Source organism: Gorilla gorilla, chromosome 23, assembly GCF_029281585.2.
Source record: "Gorilla gorilla gorilla isolate KB3781 chromosome 23, NHGRI_mGorGor1-v2.1_pri, whole genome shotgun sequence".
NCBI lineage: Eukaryota > Metazoa > Chordata > Mammalia > Primates > Hominidae > Gorilla > Gorilla gorilla.
Window position 1 is genome coordinate 24,675,326 of NC_086018.1, and position 22,713 is coordinate 24,698,038.

Sequence of the window (22,713 nt, forward strand, 5' to 3'; positions counted from 1 at the left end):
GCCTCTCTGAGCCTCTTTATGTGAGCGATAAAGATGATAAACAATATTCACAGAAATGTGACAAAAGAGATGTAGTAGTTTAATAATATAAATATGTCGTGAGCCCTTACTAGGCGCCAGCAACTGTGCTAAGCACACTTCCTTCATTTAGCCTGATGATGTGGATTCCATTATTATCTCTACTTTATGGACAAGTAACTGAGGAAGGGTGTGGAGTTTGCCTAAGGTCACATTTGGTCAGAGGCATGGGCAGAACTGAAATGTAAACCCAGAATAGTCTGGTTCTGAAGGTCGCTGGAATGTTCTAGCACAGTGGTTCTCCAGCTTGAGTGTGCATCAGAATTCCTTGGTGGGCTTACTGAAACATAGATGTCTGGGCCTTCCTTTCTTTCCCCAGGGCTCACTGCAGCTGGGACTACAGGCACACACCGCCAGGCCTGGCTAATTTTTTTGTATTTTTTGTGGAAATAAGGTTTCGCTTTGTTGCCCAGGCTGGTCTGGAACTCCTGGGCTCAAGCAAGCCTGTCCCCCAGGCTTCCCAAAGTTCTGGGGTTACAGGCAGGCGTGAGCCACCACACCCAGCCTGAATTGTATTTTTCTTTTCTTTTCTTTCTTTTTTCTTTTCTTTTCTTTTTTTTTTCAGATGGAGTTTCGCTCTTGTTGCCCAGGCTGGAGTGCAATGGTATGATCTCGACTCACCGCAACCTCTGCCTCCCCGGTTCAAGCGATTCTCCTGCATCACCCTCCAGAGTAGCTGGGATTACAGGCATGTGCCACCACGCCTGGCTAATTTTGTAATTTTAGTAGAGACGGGGTTTCTCCATGTTGGTCAGGCTGGTCTCGAACTCCTGACTTCAGGTGATCTGTCTGCCTCGGCCTCCCAAAGTGCTGGGATTACAGATGTGAGCCAGCCACCGTGCCCGGCCTCTTTTCTTTTTCTTTTTTTTTTTTTTTTGAGATGGGGTCTGGCTCTTGTCACCCGGGCTAGAGTACAGTGGCGCGACCTCGGCTCACTGCAACCTCCGCCTCCCGGGTTCGAGTGATTCTAGTGCCTCAGCCTCACGAGTAGCTGGGATTACAGGCACCCGCCACCACACCCGGCTAATTTTTTAGTAGAGATGGGGTTTCACCATGTTGGCCAGGCTGGTCTCGAACTCCCGACCTCAGGTGATCCGCCCGCCTCGGCCTCCCAAAGTGCTGGGATTACAGGGGTGAGCCGCCGCGCCCGGCCCTGAGTTGGATTTCTAACACGTTCTCAAGCAATGTGGATGCTGCAACTCTAGAACCACTACTTCAGGACCACTTCCTAGCATCCCTACTCCAGAAAATAGTAGGTACTAAGAAGAGGGCAGTTAAGTAAAAGACTAAGCCGGGCGCGGTGGCTCGCGCCTGTAGTCCCGGCTACTCCGAAGGCTGAGGCGGGGGCAGGAGGACTGCTTGAACCCAGGAGTTCGGGGGGTGCGGTGAGCTGTGATTGTGCCGCTGCACTTCAGCCGGGGTGACAGAGTGAGGTCCCATCTCTAAAATAATAAGAATAAATAATAATAAAAAATTAAAGATTAAACCTATAAATGTTAGGCCAAATGCTGTACACGCATGAAGTTAACAGTTATGGGTTCAAATCTGCGCTCCACCATAACCATGTGCATAAAGAGGCATACACCCGAGGTCTTCCTGGTTAAGCCCTTGGCGCTATTCCAGGACAAGCGTCTTCTGTCCTCTTACTCCGGGGTTCAGGCTTCTGCGCCCCTGGTCCGCGGTCGCGCGCCGCCCCCGCGCCTCTCCAGCCCTGAGCTCTCTGCGGCCTAATGTGGCCGGGCAAGCGTTGCCATGACAGCGCCGCGGGTGGGGATGCGGGAGGCTGAGCGCACCGGCCAGCTAGCCCCTTTGTGCGGCGGGGGCTGCGGAGTGCTCCCTCCAAGACCGGTTGCACCCCGCTTTCCTGGCCAGGACTCGGCGCGGGTAAGGAGGGGTTGGGTGTGAGGTTGTAGGGGCGCAAGGAGGCGGGAGGAGGGTGGAGGCGAGGGCCGGGGGTGGGGCGCCTCCGCCCGCCAGCCGCTCCCGCATTAAAATTTCATGGGCGCTGCAGCAGCTACAAAGAGGACGCCGGCTGCGCTCGCGGGACCAGAGGGAGGGAGGCTGCGGACGAGTGCGGGGAGGAGTTTGAGATGGGAGGCGCTTGCAGGGGCTCCCCCAGTTCTGCGCTGTGAGCCGGGACACAAAGAGCCCTCTGCACTAGCGCCGCAGGACCGCGGACCCGAGGTAAGACGTCGCCCCATCCTAGCAGCCTTCCTTCCCAAGTGTCCTTGTCCCCTAACGGGGAACAGCCTAATTCCCCAAGGCTGGGGTCGAGGGTAGGTCCCAGAGTCCCAGGGCTGGGTTCAGGGATGCAAACGCCGCCTGAAGTGTCCCGCATTGGATGGATGAAGAGGCTTTACAGCCTGTAATTCTCAAACACAGCCAAGACTCTGGCTGGGATGGGGGGTGAGGTCAGGCAAGGGGAGGATGCTTTGGGAGTCCAGTGCGAATGGGGATCTTGCAATCATGATTATGAGGGGGAACAAAGACCCTTTCCTTCCGACGACACAAGACACAATTTGGGAGGTGGACCCGCGGACCTTCTCGGCCCACCAGGTTAGCAATTAACTGGCCAAGCCACGGGCAGAGCCCAGAGGGTCTCGGAACTGGAGGTGGGGGTGGGGTGGAGGGGCAGGGTCCTTGAGCTCCCCTTCCCTCATACTCAGCCCGCCCCCGCCCCAACCCCCCCGAGCCTGCCATTCCTTCACTTCCCAGATGTCCGGCGTCAAATCTGGCTCCAAAAGGATGGAGAGGGCTGGTAGGTAACTCACCCTCGTTGAAAACAACAGTGACATCAGTTTATGGAGAGGTTACTCTACGCAGGGACGTGCTTGGTGCTTTGCAAGCGTTATCACAACAGTCCCACGAGGTGCTGAGAAACAACCCCATTTTAAAGATGAAGAAATGGAGATTCAGAGAGGATTATCGACACCTCCAAGGTCACACAGCCAGTGATTGTGAATCCAGATATGTAGGACTCTAAAGCCCATGTTGCATCTCCTAAAGGGTCTGAGGAGATCCCGGAACCCACCAGCTCGATTCTCTACCTCTCCTCGGCTCCAGGACACTCCCTGAAGAGGCTGGGGATTTGGGAAGAAAGGGGCCAGACCTTTCCCCTCTTCCAGCGGAGGGCCCTGGGGTAGAGAAATTGTTTCTGGGATTATGCAGGAGGAGGCCTGGGGGGCGCGCCCTGGATTCCCCACCCTCATCCCAGGCTCCGGATCCGAGGCTGCCCGGCGCCTGGGATTGCTGGCGCGCACACCCCACTGCAGTGCCGCCGCGGCGAAAACGCCCCCACCTGCTGCGGCGGGAGGGGAGGAAGTATGAGAGGGAGGACTGCGAGAGAACTTGAGGGAACGGCTTTGTTTTTTCTCGGGGCCAGGCTGGGACTGAGCATGGCTCAAAGCAAAACACTTGCTCTGGACTCAGTGCTTTGCAAAGCGCATTCCCATTTGGGAGCATCTGGGAGCCCCGCGATGGCCCAGGGAGGGAGGCGGGGGTAGACGCAGGGCAGGGATGAGTAATTCCACTTGACAGACAGGGAAACCTGAGGACAGTGGTTCTCAGACTTTAGGGGCGTTGCTGCCAGTAAGCAGATGTCTGAGCCACGTGGCAAGGAGGATGAGTCAGCAGGTTTGGGGTGGGGCTGGGTATCTGATGTTTACTCAGACCTCATCCTCATCCTGCAGGTGGGCAGATGCTTGGTTGAGGGAAGAGTGCCCCCACCTCGCCCCTCACCCTTCTAGGCAGAATCATCCAACAGCCTGGGCAAACCATTTCCGGACACTTTGCCAGCTCCTGGCTTTGTGTGGCATTGAATTGATCCCACTCTAAGTTTGGTTAATTTCATGTTGAAAGCATTTTATGTAAACACCTTCCATGTCCCCCATGCCCGCCTATTTTACTATTTAGTGATCCTTGCCATTGAGAACTGTTCTGAAATCTACTCATTTTAAGCCTTAACCCTACTCCTTAACAGGGAAGAGTGGTGAAGTCTTCACAGTCCCCCAAAACAACCATAACCCCTTACCGCCAGCTTTAGGAGAATAATTCTCTATGCTTGCATTAAAAATGAGAATTTTGGGCTGGGCACGGTGGCTAACACCTGCAATTCCAGCACTTTGGGAGGCTGGGGCGGGAGGATGGCTTGAACCCAGGAGTTCAAGCCAAGCCTGGGCAACATGGTGAGACCCCTGTCTCTAAAATAAATAAGTAAAAATAAATGAGAATTTTTATAATTTTTTTCCTGTTTTAAAAGACAAATTCAATAAGTTTAATAAAATGCATGATAATTGTAGAGGATTTAGAAAAGACAAAAAAAAAGAAGAAATCTCCATTTTCTTTTCTTCTTTTTCTTTCTTTCTTTCTTTTTTTTTTTTTTTGAAACAGAGCCTTACTTTTTGCTCAGGCTGGAGTTCAGTGGTGTGGTCTTGGCTCACTGTAACCTCCACCTCCTGGGTTCAAGTGATCCTTGTGCCTCAGCCTCCCAAGTAGCTGGTACCACAGGAATGTGCCACCATGCCCAGCTAATTTTTGGATTTTTTGTAGAGCCGGGGTTTTGGCATGTTGGCCAGGCTGGTCTCGAACTCCTCACCTCAAGTGATCTGCCCGCCTCGGCCTCCCAAAATGCTGGGATTACAGGCGTGAGCCCCCACACCTGGCCTGAAAACTTCATTTTCATGTATTTCTCTCTGGTATATTTTCTATTATTGAAATTGGCTGGGCATGGTGGCTCACGCCTGTAATCCTAGCACTTTGGGAAGCTGAAATGGGTGGATCACCTGAGGTCAGGAGTTCGAGACCAGCCTGGTCAACATGGCAAAACCCTGTCTTACTAAAAATACAAAAATTAACTGTGCATGGTGGCATGTGCCTATAGCCCAGCTACTCTGGAGGCTGAGGCAGGAGGATCACTTGAACCCAGGAGGCAGAGGTTGCAATGAGCAGAGATTACGCCACCATACTCTAGCCTGGGTGACGGAGACTGTCTCAAAAAAAAAAAAAAAATGAAGAAAAGAAATTGCATTATATGTATACTGCTTTTGAAAAGTTACATCAGATGTGTTTCTCCATGGTATTATGACCTTTGCAAAAATCATTATGAGAGATTTCAGTGTTTCATGGAGGAGATAAACATGGTCTACTTCGTCAGTTCCCTATTGTTGGTCCTGCTAGTTGTTTCCAATTTTTCTTTTCTTCTGCGTCTTCATTTTAACGTCCTTTCTCTGGCTGTGATCCATGCTTCTTCCCAGGGCAGGATTACACTCTTTGAATTTACTTATTCATCAAGACAGTGCAGAGTGGTGGAAAGAGAAGCAGCTGAGAGTTACGCAGGTCCGTGTGCAAATCCTTCTCTCCACGTGGGTCCACTTCAGTCAGGGAGTAATCTCCCTTTTCTGAGCCTCAGTTTCCTCATCTATAAAGTGGCAATCACAATCCCAGTTTTAAAAAGCGGCCGTGAGGCTATGAACCAGTGCGTGTTCAGTGCCCTGTAGGTGCTTACTAAAGCTAGTGAATGTTATCGTGCACCCACTGGGTGTCAGCTGAGTTCACTTATGTAGCACCTGAGTCTTGTATGGATACTTAGTGATTTGCTTTTATTTCTGTTGAGGCTGCTGGTTTGTCTCCTGGGTGATTATTAGCCTGTTTGAGCAGCGTGTTTCTGGGGCATTGGGTCCATTGTGCAGATTCAATGGGCTGGTGAATAACTTGTAGGCCAGTCTTTGTTTCAAGAGGATCCCTTCCCTTGTCTCTGAGGCCTGACTCATCTGTCAGCTTGAGCTCCGAGGAACAATAGCCAGAGATTCTCAAGAGCAGAGGCGAAGTCTGGCTAAGAGTGACATCTGTCTCCCTATCCCATCCCACTCTGATCAGATCAGATGAGGCAGGTGTCCCCTTATCCCTTGTGGTGCCAGGTGGGCCCCTCTGGAAGCTACCAGATGAGTCATGGAAGGGAGGCGGGTGCTGAGCTATTGTATACTCAAAGGTGTGGAGGAGATGATGAGTAGTAACTAACCCTAACTACCACTTTGTTACCGTTTACCAAGGTTCTTGCTGAGTGCTGCCTCATGGAGACTCCATGATAAGGCAGGGAATTAGGCACTGCAGGTGGGAAACAGGCTCAGAGAGGTGAAGTGATGAGCCCAGGGCCACACAGCGAATTAGCTGTGCAGTCAGGATGTCAACCCGTATCTTGTTTGACTCTGAAACATGTGTTTGTAACTACTACACTATGCCACTCTCCTAAAAGTGAACTCAATCATTTGCCTACAGACTGTGAAAGCAACCGGCATAAACTGAACAGAGATGATTTATCAATCACGGGCCAGTTTTCTCACAGTAATAGTAATGCAGATGGCCATCGAGTTTGCAGTTTACATATACCTTCCTTGGATCTTTTATCATTTAATCCATATATATATGGATCTATATAGATCCATATATATATATACACACACACATATACATGGATCCGCTCTGTCACCCAGGCTGGAATGCAGTGGAGCAATCGCAGTTCACTGCAGCCTCTACCTCCTGGGTTAAAGCGGTCCTCCTGTTGAAGCCTCCCAAATAGCCACAGGCACAGGTACACATAACCACGCCCAGCTAATTTTTGAATTTTTTGTAGAGGCAGAGCCTTGATCTGTTACCCAGGCTGATCGTGAACTCCTGGCCTCAAGCAATTCTCCTGCCTCTGCTTCTCAAAGTGCTGGGATTATGGTGTGAGCCACTGCGCCCAGTCCCTGCCCTTATTTGAACACACCTTCTGCCCCTTTGGGGTCCAACAGGCCTGTTTAGAATCCTGGTTGCCTTATTTTCTAACTGAACCTCAGTTTCCTCATCTGTAAAGTGGAGATAATAAAACCCAGCTTGTTTTGCCATGTAGATAAAGACACTCCCAATTAGCATCTGTTCTTAATAAGTGTTAGTTTAGCTTCCTTTTCCTTCTTCTTGGTTTTCTTTCCTCTCTCTCCACCGCAGGGGTTCCCTTGTTTGAAGGAGATTTGAATTCTGAATCTCCTCTTTTGTGGACATTGTGTTTGAATTCGTAAAGAAACAGCACTTTAATTCTCCTCTGCAGAAGCATCTGCTTCCCCAGCATGTCTCCTGCGAGGCGCGTGGCACATTTTCATTATTCTCTGGAGCTTCCGTTATCTCTGGGTGCTGGCTCATCCATGGCAATTTGGGCCAACATCTCTTGTACGTCTCAGATCTCCGAGTAGTCATTTTATTCCAGAGTCAGGGAAAAAGACCAAAAACCCAGAGAGATTCTAAAATGCAACAAATGTATGTTTCCCTGGCAGCTGCCCATCCATTACTAAGAACAGTACATGCTGTTTAGGGGGAAAAATGAATATCTCATGGGTAGTGTTAATGAACTGTGTGGTCAGTGATAATAATAATGATGATGTAAGAAAATGGTAGAATTCAAGCTAAGTCTCATTCATCTTCTCATTTGATCCTCATGACAACCCTGTGAGGTGGGCACTGTTATTATCCTTAGTTTGTGGATGAGAAGACTGAGGCTCACTGTGGTAAAGGACTTGGTCAAGGTCACACAGTTTGCCGGTGGCAGAGCAGCACAGGAATCCATGCCATAAAACCCACGTTAGGATGTGTTGGTTGACACTGGCCTGATCAAAATACCTCCTTGTTTCCTGTTTTGGTTTTGATCTGCATCCAAGGAGATCAGTTTTGGGAAACGCTGTGATTTGAAACAGGACCTTAGCATCTATTCTCCACTGTACCCATGGGTATGTATTTATTCTCTCACTGCTGTCTCTTTTTCTCTTGATGACAGTTGGAGGCATCTGTCCACCCATGTGGTTCCAGACACGTTCATGTGGCCACCATGACCCCGTCGGCATCACAGGAGTAACCAAGGTGATCCTCCCTCTCTTCCTGTGTCCACTGGGGATGGTAGAGACCAGCTTAATGCTTTGAGATCAGATCCATCACGAAATCCGTATGTCCTGAGACCTCCTGAATCTTAAGGTGGGAGAGACTTCTGATGACCCTCTGGGTTCCAGTTCCCCAATCGTGGCTTTTCCGACTGACCTTGGCTTGAAGTGGGTGGTCTGTGTGGCCTAGTGAAAGCTGAGATGATGAGGCCCTGGTGCTCACAACTGGTTCTTTGTGCGGCCTTTGATCTGGCACTTTCTAGTTCCAGTCCTCTTTCATCACATACAAATGAGTTTTACAAAAATAACTTTATTGAGGTATAATTTACATACAAGGAAATGCACCCATTTAAAGCACACATTTCAATGTGTTTTGACAAAGGTATACACCTGTGTAACCATTGCCACAATCAGGATGTAGAACATTTTCATCGTTCTAAAATGTTCCCCTGTATTCCTTCCCAGCCAATCCCCTCTCAGCCCCAGCCCCAGCCCCAGTCCCAGGAAACCACTGACCTGCTTTCTCAGAAGTAGATTGGATTCTTCTTTTTTTTTTTTAATGTTCCATTTATATGGAAGCTTCTGTGTTCAGCTTTTTTTTTTTGAGACAAGATCTCACTCCGCTGTTTGGGCTGCAGTGCAGTGGAGCCATCTCGGCTCACTGCAACCTCCGCCTGCTGGGTTCAAGTGATTCTCCTGCCTCAGTCTCCCGAGTAGCTGGGATTACAGGTGTGCACCACCACACCCGGCTGATTTTTGTATTTTTAGTAGAGATGGGGCTTTGCCATGTTGGCCAGGCTGGTCTCGAACTCCTGACCTCGAGTGGTCGCCTCGGCCTCCCAAAGTGCTGGGACTATAGGTGTGAGCCACTGCGCCCAGCTGAGGCTCATGCTTCCTGTTGCATGTCTCAGTAGTTCAATTCCTGTTCTATCCAATTTTATTGAGGCATAGTTTAAAAGTCATATAACTCACCCATTCAATGATTTTTAATAAATGTACCAAGTTGTGCAACCTTCACCATAAACCAGTTTTGGAACAGTTCCGTTCCCCCAGTAAGATCTCTCATACCCATTTACTGTTCATCCACATCCCATCCCTAACCCCAGGAACCACAAATCTATTTCTCATCTCTGTAGATTTTCCTTTGCTGGATATTTTGTGTAAATGAGATCATACAATATGTGTTCTGTTGAGCCTAGCTTCTTTCCCTCAGCATGATGTTTGTAAGATTCATCCATGTTGTAGTATGTATTAATAGTTTGTTCCTTTTTATGGATGAGTAGATTCCGTTGTGTGGATAAGCCAGACTTTGCTTTTCCATTCATCAAGATAGGGGATTTTAATTTGATCAGTGCTGCCTAACTGTAGTATATACATATAATGCTACAGGATAAATATGGCTTATATTTCTGGAACATAAATATCACACACAGATTTACTTAAAGTTTAAATCATTGAGTGGTGAAAATAATTTTTGGAACATGTACTGTGTGCCAGGCACTGGCTAAGCTTTGAAAATCATTAACTTTGGACAGGTGTGGTGGCTCATGCCTGTAATCCCAGCACTTTGGAAGGCTGAGGCCAGCGGACTGCCTGAGGTTAGGAGTTCAAGACCAGTCTGGCCAACATGGTGAAACCCCGTCTCTACTACTAAAAAAAAAATAAGTTAGCCGGGCATGGTGGCACACATCTGTAATCTCAGTTACTTAGGAGGCTTAGGCAGGGGAATCACTTGAACCCAGGAGGCAGAGGTTGCAGCGAGCCGAGATCATGCCACTGCACTCCAGCCTGGGTGACAGAGTGAGATCCTGTCTCCAGAAAAAAGAAAGAAAGAAAGAAAAATAATTAACTTTGAGTCACACATTGAGTACGTAGGAGTGAGAGAGCCACAGTTTCCTCCAGGTTTCTCTAGCCCCAAAGCCCATACCTTCCTTTGTACCCTCTAAGACGGTGTCAGCTAAAGGTCCCTTGAAACCTCCATCACCTTATTAATATCATGACTCTAGGTCCACAGAGCGAGGGGAAAGGGTCACTGTGGATCAAGCCAGGCTCCTCTGAGCAGTCCAGGGTCTATTTACAGAGAGCAGCAAGTTCCTGGGACAGAGGAGACAGAAGGGAATTTCCAGGTTCTTCAGGACGTTCACAACCACACTGAGAAGCATCTTTGCAGATAAGTATTTAAACTTACCAGCCCATAGCCTACCAGCCTGCCCTCTTCTGGTCTGTGCAGGAAAGTGTAGTATCCTAGAATACCAAAGTGGGAGGGGAAATGGGTGATGTAGCTCATTCTCTTTTCTACCTCTATGGAAGAAAGAAAGAGCCTGTCCCCATTTTGTGGGGTCCCAGAAAGGGTGATTTTCACACTCCACATTTGGCATTAGGGCTAGTATTTTATAAACGTTACCGTCTGGAACTTTTGAAGGCTGAGTTAAATGACTTCATCTTGTGTACTTGTAGAACTGCTATTAGAAGGAGGCTGGGGACTCCCTGATGATGTGAACCAGCCCTTCTCTTCTCAGTTTTAGCACTTTGTGATCATATTTATAAACCTTGGACAGGGCTCCTTGGCCTTACAGTTAAGTGAAGAGTTAACACTGTGACTTTAGATGCATTTTTCTCAGTGCAAGTGTCTGAGTTCATCTCCAGTTCTGGACTCGTGCCCCCACTCCCAGGTGCTGACAGCAAGCTCTGAAGATATGCTGAGAGAGCTCCCTGACTCTCCTGACTCAGGTCTGCCAGTTGATGAAGACAGCACAGTTGTTACCAAAAACAAAACCTGGCAGATGGTCCTAGGTCAGGATTAGTGGTCACTCTCTGGTCTTCTCCAGACTGGTGACACAGGGTGTTCTTAAAAGAGTCCTACTCCAGCCTCTGGCTCCCCGAATTTCCTCTGGTGCATGGGGCATCAGGAAAGGGCAGGGGAGAAGGAGGGGGAGCAGAAAAATAACTGAGGCTGGGCAGAAGGGTCCCTTCCATTTCCCATCCATTGCTTCAAACAATGGGTGATTACCGTGCACCTTGAGTGAATGTCAAGGCAGGAAGGGTTCCAGGGCCACCCAGTGTGGCAGGAGCAGAGCTGGGATCAGAATTCTGGATTCCTGACTCTCCGTTCAGCTGCTATTCAGCTATCACCAAGCTGCTGAGTTTGTCCTACTTTCTCCTGGGTCGCATTCTGCTGTTGTTGGGAAACAGGGAGTGAGTGAAGGGAACCCGGGAACCCTTCTCCCCTCACCTTTTAAGGATGTTCTGGGGTGGAATAAAGAGAGGTGGAGGGTGGGGTGCCTGGGCCCAGCCTCCCTGGCTCCTGGTCCTTCTTTCTTCAGCAGGGAGTTCTGGCAAGGCCTGGGCCTGGGGAGGGGGCCTGGGTGCAGTTTTCTCCTGTGGTGTGGTTGGCTCTTTTGTCTTCCAGGATGGGCCTGTGGGGTCTGTGTGGGGAAGGAAGGAGCTGGGAGCCTGGGCTGCCTGTGTATCGGCTGGATGCTGCCAGGTAAGCCTGAGAGGGATGTGGGGAGGGAGGGAGGGAGGTCACATGGAGCTTGGTTTCATGGGGGTAGGTTGTCCTCCCACCTGTGCCCCCTCCTCAGGCCCAGAACGCTCCTGCTCATGAGAAGATGGCCAGGGAGCCAGGTGGCTGGAATGCTTGCTCTGTGTGGTCTTGGTGGAGGTGGGTGGGATGGAATCAAGACCATTGTGGGTGAGCTCGAGCAGAGAATTTAGCAAGTCCCTTCATTCAGCACCGGCATGGACCAAGCAACTTCTCTGAGCCAGATGCTGGGGACGCAGAGGTGAACCCAGAGACATGATCCCATCTGCTCAGATCTTCATGTCAGAACACACTTTATTACAGTCTCGGCAAGGGGGTGAGCTCCTCGTCCTGGGAGCAGTGTGTGTGTGTGTGTGTGTGTGTGCACGCATGTGTGTGTGCGTGCGCGCGTGTGTGCATTCCTGTGTGTGTGCATGCGTCCATGTGTGTGCACGTGTATGTGTGTGTATGCGCGTGTGTGTGTGTGTATGTTGGGGGTGGTGGTGTGCAGAGATCCTTCCAGTGGGAATGTTGTAAAATGAATTGAAGCCATCAAAGGCCTCTGAAAGTCCTTCCCACCCACTCAAACCCTTGCCCTGTTTCCGCCCATGATGCTCCTGGAGCTTGCTATGGGCTCCCTTTACTGCTTTTCCTCTGGTCCCCTGAGCTAACCCTGCCTGGTGGGGTATTCTCAGTTTTCATTGCTTCCTCTTTTTAGACAACTTTTTTTTTCCTTTTTCTCAGAGACAGGGTCTCACTCTGTTGCCCAGGCTAGAGTACAGTGTTATGATCACGGCTCACTGCAGCCTTGAACTCCAGGGCTCAATACATCCTCCCACCTCAGCCTCCTGGGTAGCTGGGACTACAAGTGCATGCTACCATGCCTGGCTTATTTTTTGTAGAGACAGAGTCTCATTATGTTGCCCAGGCTGGTCTCGAACTCCTGGGCTCAAGTGATCCTCCTTCCTCAGCCTCCCAAAGTGCTGGGATTACAGGTGGGAGTCACTGTGCCTGGCCTAAGTTTCTTCTAAAAATTTTTCATGTCCAAAGCCCTCACTTCCACCCTGTGTGTGTGCTGGGGGCATGAGAGAGAGACTGGGGGGGTCTCTGAACATGTGTCCCCTCAGATGCAGAATTAGGCTGGGGGGATGTGGGAAGTTGGGGATGGAGGCTGTGGCCTCATCCTCACTCGCTGTGTTCTCCCCCAGGTGGCTCCATCTGGGCCGCATCTCCAGGACTCCTGGCCTGGACTTCTCTTTGGACCTCGGGTGACCCTGGATTCTGGCCACAGTGACTTAGCGGGCAGACTCCGGTGGTTTTCTAGCCCGCTGGGTGACTCCCTGAAGATCTCATCCTCGTCACACCTGTTGGGATGGAGCCTCCCATGGATAGGAACTCTTCCTGGTTGATGCTCAGCAGATGACTGATCTGGCTCTGGAGGACAGCTCCAGGGGTATGAGGGAGGCCTGGCAGCCCACTACTCCCTCCTCACCTGCTCGGGCCCTGCCTGCTGGGCCCTATTGTCTGGGTCTGGGGGCCCTTTCCTGCCCCATGTGAACTTGATTCCTCCTCGCGTTTCTGCCAGTGACCAGACAGAGCCTGGCCTGGGCCAAGTCCCCACTGACCACACTTTCCCCAAGGCTGGGTCTCAAAGGACCCTACAGGATGGGGACAGGAACAAGGATGGGAGTCGGGGAGGGGCTGTCAGGCAGAGGGCAGATGCAGCTCCTCGGGTGCCACTGGCTGGAGTCCTTTGTCTCCATTTGCTCAGTGTGTAATTGTCATTTGTGGGGGACTTCCTTGATGGGGCTTTTCCATGCTTTTCCTCTCCCTGATGGTTACAAAGAGGAGACAGTCAGGATCTGGGAGGAGCTGGAGCCTTCCCCCTGTGCTGTTGAACTCTGGGAGCGGCAGCCAGAGGGGCTGAGAGTGCACCATCCTGAAAAGAGAGGGTCTTTAAGAGATAAGATCTAGGCTAGGGAAATTCACTAGAAAGAGACAGGTGGCCCTGGGTTTTTTTTCCTGCCATCCAATGGGAACCAGTCTTAACCAAAGGCTTGAGGGGTCACCTTAGCCCAGTCTCAGGACACTCTTCTCCAATCAGATCACTGCTTCTAGTTGCACTGCTCCTGGATTCTGTTCTTGGGGAACAGAAGGTGGGAGGACAGGCCCCACAATCTGCAATTCCAGCTCCCTCCAGAGGGGACAGTCCCAGCGTTTGCAAGAGAGCAGCTTGTGGCCTCCCTTAGGCAAGTTTAAAAGCCAGATGTCCTTTTTCCCAGAATGGGAAGTGGTGTGTACTATTCATCAGCTTGGGCTGCCACAGCACCATGCCACAGACTGGATGGCTTAAACATCAGGAATTTATTTTCTGCCAGTTCTGGAGGCTGGAAAGTCCAGATCAAGGTATTAGACTTGGTTTCTGGTGAGGCCTCTCTCCTTGGCTTGCAGGTGGCACCTTCTCACTATGTCCTCACATGGCCTTTTCTCTGTGGAGAGGGACAGAGAGCATGAGCAGGCTCTGGTGTCTCCTCCTCTTCTTATAAAGACACTAATATCACCATATTAGGGCTTAACCCTATGACCTCATTTAACCTTAACCCCTTAAAGGTCCCATCTCCAAAAACAGTCACATAGCAGGCTACTGCTTCAACATATGCATTTGGGGGAGGGGACACCATTCAGTCCTTAACAGGGTGGTCACCGCAAACATGGAAAGTCAGAGCCATCTCCCCTTCAGAATTCCCGCCCCCACCCAGGGATGGGGAAGAGGAGCAGAGGTATGGGAAGCAGACACGGAGAGTGGCAGGTACCATGCTGGGGTGGCTCGGGAGTGCTTTGGAGGACATATGGAACTGGCAGGGCTCAGTGCAGGGAGGCGGAGGCCCTGGGAGAGCCGTGTCCTGAGAAGGGCCTGGGCTACAACCCTGGGCAAGTTACTTCACCTCTGAGCCTCCGATGCTCTGTGAAATGGAAGGAATGTGCTCGCCTGTCAGGTGCAGGGAGAATTCAGTGAGATTGTGTGCCTAGCACAGTGCCTGACTCCCAGCAGGTGCTCAGCAAATGCTCCCATCCATCTGGGAGTATAGACTTAGGGTTTATCTATTTTTTTTTTTTTTGGCTCTCTGGACTTTAAAACTTAGCATCTTCTGAACCAGAGGCATTTCTGATTAGCCCTTCCCTACCTATTTTCCTAGTATCACTCTTCAATCAGCTTGGGGAGGTGGCAGCATTTCATGGCCTCCGTAGTAACTCACAGTGCTTCCTGGGGTATTTAAATTCTACTTTCTCATCAGCACTGAGCACCTACTTTGGGCCCTTTCCCGTGCTAGCCATTTGGGGGAAATATAGGTGAAGAGTGGCTGGGGTTTGAACCTTTAGGATTTCACAGCCATGCTGGATGGGATAAAACCAGCTCACATGGAGAATCAGAGAATGGGACAGTTCCACAAAACAGTCTACTGAGGCACAAGTTCTGAGTGCCTGGGAAGTGGTAGAGAGACCCCAGAGAGGGCTGCTGCAGTCTGGAACAGCTTCCTAGCAAGCTGTACCAAACAGGGCCTTGAAGGATGAGAAAGATCTGGCTGAGATGATACCCGACCCTCTAGGGAAATTCTTAAAGTAACTTCTAGGAAATGTCGTTGCTCCTTAAAAAAAAAAAAGCAGGTTCAAATTCAAATTCCGCTGCACTACTGAAGTAGTGCAGGACTTATCAGAACCTTTAAAATGCTAATGGAAATTTCAAATACTCAGGGACAGGGCATAGGATGAAGTGTTCCTTGACTTTTATGGCCGTAGAATCCTTTTCTCATGGAACATCGTTTAGAACTGTGGGAGATGCTAGGCTGGGATTTCTATGGGAAAAGTACAGCAGTGATAGAAGATGGCATAATTAGGGTACACTTAGGTGCTTTGTAGCATTGGCTGAAAAGGAAGCAGACCGGGAGGGCGTGGGGGAGTCTCAACTTGGTTCCAGGAGCCAGGCCAGCTTGATGGAGGTTTTTTTTTTTTTTTTCTAATGGTGGGAGGGCAGGCCAATAGTTGGAGAAACTAGAGGCCTGACAGTCGGTGATGGAAGAGATGTCTACTAAGCACGGTTGTCAGATCTTTTGCGGAGAGATGCTGGTGTGCGTGTGTCTATGTCAGAGTGTAACAGGATCCAGCCCTCTGGGAAGGGGCTGACCAGAACCAGGCAGGGGGTTTCTGTCTAGGACAAGTAGGGTCCATTTTCAGGGGAGCTGAAATATTTGCAGGGGGTGCTCTGAGACCCACAGCCAATAAATAGGGAAGCAACATGCTTTTGGGCAGGGTCCATGTGGTTAGGGTTGATTTTGATGAGGCTGGGGGGCTTAGAGTTAGACCCCCTGCCCTGGTCAGGCCCCACTCCCTGGCTGGTGGGGGCGGGAGGCCTCTGAAGCTGCAGCTGGAGGGGCCGGGGCAGTGTTGCATGGTGTGATTAACCTACTAACCCAGGGCTCAGCCGGGACGCTGCGGCGTGTGACGAGGTGCCTGGCCTTCTGCCAACCAACTAACCCACTAACCAGGCCCGAGCATGCCCTACTAACCACCCCCCCGCAGCCAGATCCTACTAACCGTGCAGCTCATGGGCCTTTCAAGGGGCTGAGATATGGGGGCAGCCAAGGCTCCAGAAGGCTCTGCCTATGGGCTGGGATCTTTGTGCAGACCCACGTTCCAGGACAGAGAATGCAAATAAGACTCACCAACTCTGCCACTTCCTGTTGAGTGAGTTTGAGTAAGTCACCTCACTTCTCTCAACCTCAGTTTCCTCAGTGGTAGAATGCGAGTTCTGATACCTTACAGGTTGCAGTGAGGATTCCCGTCAATATAAGGGTCTCAGCACATGGCAGATACTTAAAAAAAAAAAGTATGAGGGTGGAGGAAGGCCCCTCAAACCTGGTTGAACACGTCTGCTGCCTAGGCCCTGGCCTCTCTGGGTGTTCTGCACACAGATCCTTCTGCCTGGGGCAAGACACTTGCTTTGAATCCCTGTCACTTCCCCACATTCTTCCTCCGTCTCAGCTTTCTTTTCTGTAGGCAGCTCTTTTGTTCGATTACTAACCCGTCTAACCCCTGGGGTGTCTCAACTGCACCCCATCATCCCTTAACAAACTAACGGACCTGCGTGCGTTCTTCCTTTTCTCTTAGCGACTCCTGTGTGTGTCTGCTGAGGTGCCCTGTTCGCTGGTGCTGTGCTCTGACTTACTAACCCAGCCCCTACTAACCCTGTTTTCTCTTCTTACTAACCCCAGCCCTGCCGAGCTCTGGGCTCCCCCCGGGGGCTGGTCCCCCTCCTTTTGGCAAGCAGATGACTTGGGGCTACTGGCCCTGTAGACAGATGTCCCACTTTGCTGCCCCATATTGGCTGTTTGTAAGATCAGAGTCCACTGGGCCAGGTCTAAGGCAGGGGATGGCCCTATTAACAAGACTCAGAGGAGGAAGAGGTGGTCCTGTGGATGTGGGAGGCTGGACTCTGAGTATGACATCTCTCCTATGTGCAGAAGTCTGGTTGCCACTGGGAGTAGGTGGGACCAGGGAAATCTCTGGGACGTGAGTGTGGAGGCCTGTTGGTCTAGACTCTAGACTGTGGAGCTCTGAGCTTTTGTGTCCTCTGGAAGGAAGCTGGGGAAGAATCCTCTCCATTGTTAAGTGACAGGGATAGAAGCTGTCCTGCACAGGCAGTCACGAGGGGGGCGTATCCCACGAGGAAGGTAGGAGGGGGCGTGCCCCTCACCGGAAATTAAGAGGGGCGTGTCCCACACCGGAAGTCAGAAAGCGGAGCCTTTCTTACACCGGAAGTCAATGAAGCGGGTCTTTCCTACGCTAAAAACCACTGAGTGGAGTATTTAGTACACAGGAAGTCGGCCAGAGAAACATTTCTCATATTTGAAGGCCGGAAAGAGGGACATTTCTGACACCGGAAGTCAGTGAGAGGACTCTGTCCCACACAGGAAGTCAGCTAGAGAGCCGTCTCCCCTCTCTGGAGCCGAGAGAGGCCGATTTCCCCCACCGGAAGTAGACGTGGGGCCGTGACCGGAAGTCCTTGGGAAAGATCCGTCCCATTCCCGGAAGCTAGAGGGCGTTAGTTGTCGGGTTGAAAAGGGGTGTGGGGAGGGGAAGCAGCTTTACCCCAGGCTCGGAGTTTGCAGGAGAGAGAAGTGGGGAGCAAGAAATGAACTTCAGGGGCTCACAGGGTTCCCGCAGATGCTCAGGCCGGCCAGGAATGCATCTCTGGCTCTCTGTTCCCACCCACGTCACTGCCTCAGCCAGCCTCCCCCAGAGCCCGCCAGCCGCTAAGCCGGGGCCACACCTGGGGGTGATTTCATGCCTCACCTCCAGTAGGCACCTTGGTTTCTTTGGGCTAATCTCTGGCTCCCTTGCACTAACTCTTGCTCTCACCCAGCTAATCCCTGCCTCACCCTGACTGCCCCAGGGGCTGACCACTAACAACCAACCTGGCCTGTCTGGGGGTTCCAGGCTCCTGGCCTGGCCCTGACCGGTTCTTAATTAACCTTTCCTTCACCTTGACTAACTCCTGCCTTCCTGGTCTGTTCCTTTCAGCAGAAACTAATGGCTTGTGGATTTTTTTCTGACTAACAACAGGTCTAACATTCCTTGTTACTGTTAACAGCTTGGATGTCGGCATGGCTGGGAAGGGGCTAACACAGCTTTGAACTTGGCTAACACAGGTTTGAACTTGACTAACACAGGCAAAAGCATAGCTAACAATTTTGGGCGTGGTGGCTGCTCTGAGTCAGAGCAATCAGAAGTCGGTAAAGATGGTAGTTTTCTAAAGGAGGTGCCAGGGCTCTGGTGTGGACCAGGCCTGATGGAGCAGTGGTACCCACCAAGGTGGGGTCAGAAGTATAGCCAGTCTTGCAAGGTTTTGGCCATTGGGCATATCTTCACTCCTCATAGTCTGCATTTGGTTTCAGTTCTTTAAAAAATATAGCCTTATAGCTACAGTAGTTTGCACAAGTAGATGCAGCTCTTATAAACCTTAAAATACCTGTCTGGTGTCTACAGAGCATATGCCATTTTGTATAGAGTCACCCCTTCCGAGGCCAGGGCCTAGAGTCTTCATTTTGGGGACTTTGTGTTTTGGAAGTTCTAGGACATAAAGCTTTAGATCAGAGTATTCAGAAGGGTTATAACTCCATCAGTCATTTACATGTTAGTAGTATAAATTTTCTGAGCTTCCTGTTCTAACTTTTAGCTCTTCTAGCGTAAACTCTTCTGTGCAATTTAGCTGCACCGAGGAAACAGGAGTTTTTCTGGAAGGGACTTTTGATCTCTTTAGACTGAAGGAACGTCCTTTGGGAGTAGAGGGGCAGGGAGCATACGCCAGGGATTCCAGGTGCAGGTAAAAGGTGGCACTAGTTCAAGGTTTTGCTGACTCAGTCTGGTAGAGTCTGCAGGAGAAGACAGCTCAAGGCAGGGCCTGGAGGATTGGGTCAGTTTAGGGACAGGTCAAAGGCTGGCTTAGAGACCTTAGAGGCAGGTTGCTTGGGTCGTTGAATGCTAGTCTGGTGCTGAGAGCCCTTTTCTCTGGCAACTGTGGACTCAGAGCTAACCAATTGTAGTTGGCAGTGGGGGTGAAGGGTGATCCAGAGGCCTGAGCTGCAGAGGGCACAAGAGAGAAAAGATGTCTTAGGAAGAGCTTTGAGAACATGCCTTGGCTGCTGGCAGGGACCTTGGATGGGGTAGTCTACACCCGGAAGTGCCTGCCTGCCATCCTCTAGTGGCTGCCTTACTCCATTTCACTCAAAGCAGGAAGCTCAGAAACACCTCCTATTCCTGAAAGTCCTCTTTGTTTAACTGCAAAGGCTTGATGCTGCTAAGGATCTACTATGTGCCAGGCACTGCTCTGGGCGCTGGGACCTGCACCTGGGCTTTTTCGTCATGGTGCTTTTATAGCCTAGTGGGAGAGTTGGTGAAGTAGATAGTGATTCAGTGAGATGGGTGTTATGATTGGTCAGGGGTCTGTGGGAGCACCAAGGAGACAGACAAGATTGATGTGCACCTATTCTGGGCCAGGCGTGTGCCAGGCATTGGGGATGTAGTGGTAGTTAAACACCATTTGGTCTTCAGGAGCTTTAATTCTAGTGTGTTGGGTGCAGGGGGGTGGAATGGGGACAGAGAGACACCTAATCCGCCCTGTGGTGGCTTTCTGGAGAGGGAGGCATCTAAGCTGAGCTGTGGCTGGGTGGAGTGTGGGTGGGGATGAGTTCCGGGCAGCGAGAGTGGTGGACACCAGTTTCTGGAGATCAGAGAGGATCCAAAGAGGTTCTGGAAGGTTCATGTGGAATGTAGCAAGAGATAGGAGACATGGACATGGTGCCGGGTCTGGTTGCCAAGAAGTTTAGATTTTATCCTTAGGCCTTGGGGAGCGATGGATATGATCTGAGAAAGGGAGTTAGTGGATTTGAGTTTTAGGCTGGCCATTTGGCTTTTCCAGCCCAGATGGAACTCAGAGGAGTTTGCAATGGGCTCTGGCCACATTTTAGACAACTGAGCAGAACTTTTTGAAACTAGGAAGACCCTTTGGTCCACCTTTTGATAAACAGAATCCATACATGTCTACCCCAGTTGGAAGTATCTCTGCAATGACTGGAAAGTAAAGAGGACCAAGGTGAAAATAAAGGCTCGGAAGGGGAGCAATCTTGAAAACATGTCATCCCATGGTGGTGGGAAGTTCCTGGAGAAGATTAGGGGAAACACAGTCATAGGCTGCAAGTCTACAAGATAATTCCATTGGGGAGGGAGCCCATTTGTCATGCATGGCTGCAAGGGGCAGATACAAGTGTGGAGTAAGCTTGCAAGAGCTGATCCTGGTCCCAGAGAGGGAAAAATATGCCTTGGTGGGTAATGAACCTTCTGTTCCCAGAGGCAGAAGGATTGGGACCAGGCCAACATAGAGATTGGCGATGGTTGTGAGATTCTAAGAGTGTGTGTGCATCTTGACAATATTAGAGGAGGCTGAGCCCAAGCAGGCACATTCTCTTCAACCCCTCCCTCATTCAGTCTGCTTTGGAGTCTACTGAACATCAAGCTTGCTATGAGCAGGATCTTAGAGCTGAGGAATTGGCCTCCCAATCCGAACAGGTGTTATAGTCCTTTCTTAATAGGTTGTGCTGTGGACCCAGTGTGAGGGCTGTGCTGGTGTAAATGGTGACATATTGAGCTGGGGGGATGCTTTCGGGGTGGGGGGACTGGTTCCATTCCATCAAAGGCCCTCTTCAGAGTCTATCCAGGGACCCATTGTTTTGCTTTAACAGACCAGAAAAGATGTTTGTTTTCCGTGTTGTTACCCCCAGGGGATACCGAATGTGTGGGTAGAAATTTCTCTGTAGATTAAAAATCAGATTTTTACATGGATTCAACAAAGGAGCGTCACTTGGATTTTTGTTTTCATCCATGAATGTAGCTGCTTCTGTGTAAAATGCCATTTTGCTATTAAAAATCAATTCACACTGGAAACATGACTGTGGCCTATGAAGCAGAAGGGACGTGCTGTTTAGGGGAGAGGGGGCAGCCAGTGGCATTTTCAAGGAGCAGGGGTGGGCTCTCTCGGTGAGTCAGCCTTTCCTCAAGAGTGACCCTAGAAGTCAATATAATAGGGTATTTTATTTTTTAATTTTGGTAAAATAATCATAACATAAAACTTCACCACCCTAATAATTTCTAAGTGAACATCTTGGTGGTATCATTCACATTGTTGTGCAACCATTATCACCATTGGTATTTATTTTTCTTTTCTTTTTTTTAGAGATGAGGTCTTGCTATGTAGCCCAGGCTGGCTTTGATCTCCTGGTCTCAAGCGATCCTCTTGCTTCAGCCTCTGGAGTAGCTGGGACTGCAGGCGTGCACCACTGTGCCCGGTGGTATTTTTAAAAAATAACACTTCTTTATGCCTAGGGCAGTGCTTCGAGAAATCCAGGTTCTTATTGCCAGGGAATTTTTTTTTTTTTCTTTTGAGACGGAGTCTCGCTCTATTGCCCAGACTGGGGTGCAGTGGTGCAGTCTCGGCTCACTGCAAGCTCCGCCTCCTGGGTTCACGCCATTCTCCTGCCTCAGCCTCCTGAGTAGCTGGGACTACAGGTGCCCACCACCACGCCTGGCTAATTTTTTGTATTTTTAGTAGAGACGGGGTTTCACCGTGTTAGCCAGGATGGTCTCGATCTCCTGACCTCGTGATCTGCCCGCCTCGGCCTCCCAAAGTGCTGGGATTACAGGCTTGAGCCACTGCTCATGGCCTGCCAGGGATCTTATACTTCACTGGGGAGGCAAAGAGTTCCTTGGTGACAGAGAAAAAGAGTTTAGTGTGTGATCATGAAGGACTGGCAAATATAAGCCACACACGGCCACTCTTCCCTTCAGCATCCTTGACAGACATTGCAAGTTGATTGCCTATCTCTCTTTGGGAACTTGGGTGCATTTTCAGGCTCTTTCTCAGAACAGTGTTCTGGGCAGCCAAGTTTTAAAAGAACTCTGGAGTCAGTCTTAGGATTGAGACTACTGATAATCCTCAGTTTGAATCCCAGCTTTGCCACACACCTGCTGTTAGATCTTGGGGATGATTGCCCTTCCCTGAGCCTCCATCGGCTCTGTAGAATGGGGAGACCACTCCCACCTCATAGGGCCATTGTGAAGGTTCCCAAGCGTTCTTGCAGAGCTGAGACAGCGCTTGATGCCCTGCAAGTGTTCCCTGAAACCTCATTCTGTGTTAGCACCAGATGATGAGATTGGGGGCCAGAGGTGCTCTGTTGGAAAGAAGGTCAGGAGGAGGTGGGGTGAGGGTGGGGGCAGTAAGGGATGGCTTTCTGGAAGAATCAAAACTTGAGGGGAACCTTGAAGGATGGGGAATGTCAATAAATTAGGAGAAAATAGCCATGGTGCAGGGCATTTTAGGATGGTCTCCAAGATTCACTGGACTGGTTCGGTAGGAGATGAGGATATTGATAGGATATTGGGGTGGGGGCAGGGTGGACACTTCAGAGGAGGTTACAGATTGAGCTAAAAAGTGGAGGCTGGTCTGTGCAGCAGTGTTCAAGGCGTGGTAAGAAGGGTTGGGAATCTCCCACGGTTGGCAGAACTTGTGAGCCCCCCTGCCCTCAAAGGACTACAAGACCCCTAATGAGAAGAGAGCTTCCTCCCAGTCCTCCTTTCTCTTCCTCCTCTCCCTCCCTCTAT

The 22,713-nt window shown here is 50.4% G+C and overlaps 1 long non-coding RNA gene across 3 annotated transcripts; it reads left to right on the forward strand.

The window, feature by feature from the left end:
- The first annotated feature begins 2,071 nt into the window (after positions 1-2,071).
- Positions 2,072-21,000, forward strand: LOC101143982 (uncharacterized). 3 transcript variants are annotated; one of them, XR_002004115.4, is made up of 5 exons: positions 2,072-2,262; positions 7,880-7,962; positions 10,060-11,466; positions 11,714-11,839; positions 12,711-21,000. It is a non-coding gene; the product is annotated as an uncharacterized lncRNA (long non-coding RNA). The 3 variants fall into 3 exon arrangements; XR_010133158.1 differs by lacking the exon at positions 11,714-11,839 and having other exon boundaries at positions 9,986-11,466; XR_177105.5 differs by lacking the exon at positions 11,714-11,839 and having other exon boundaries at positions 2,074-2,262.
- Positions 21,001-22,713: the final 1,713 nt, after the last annotated feature.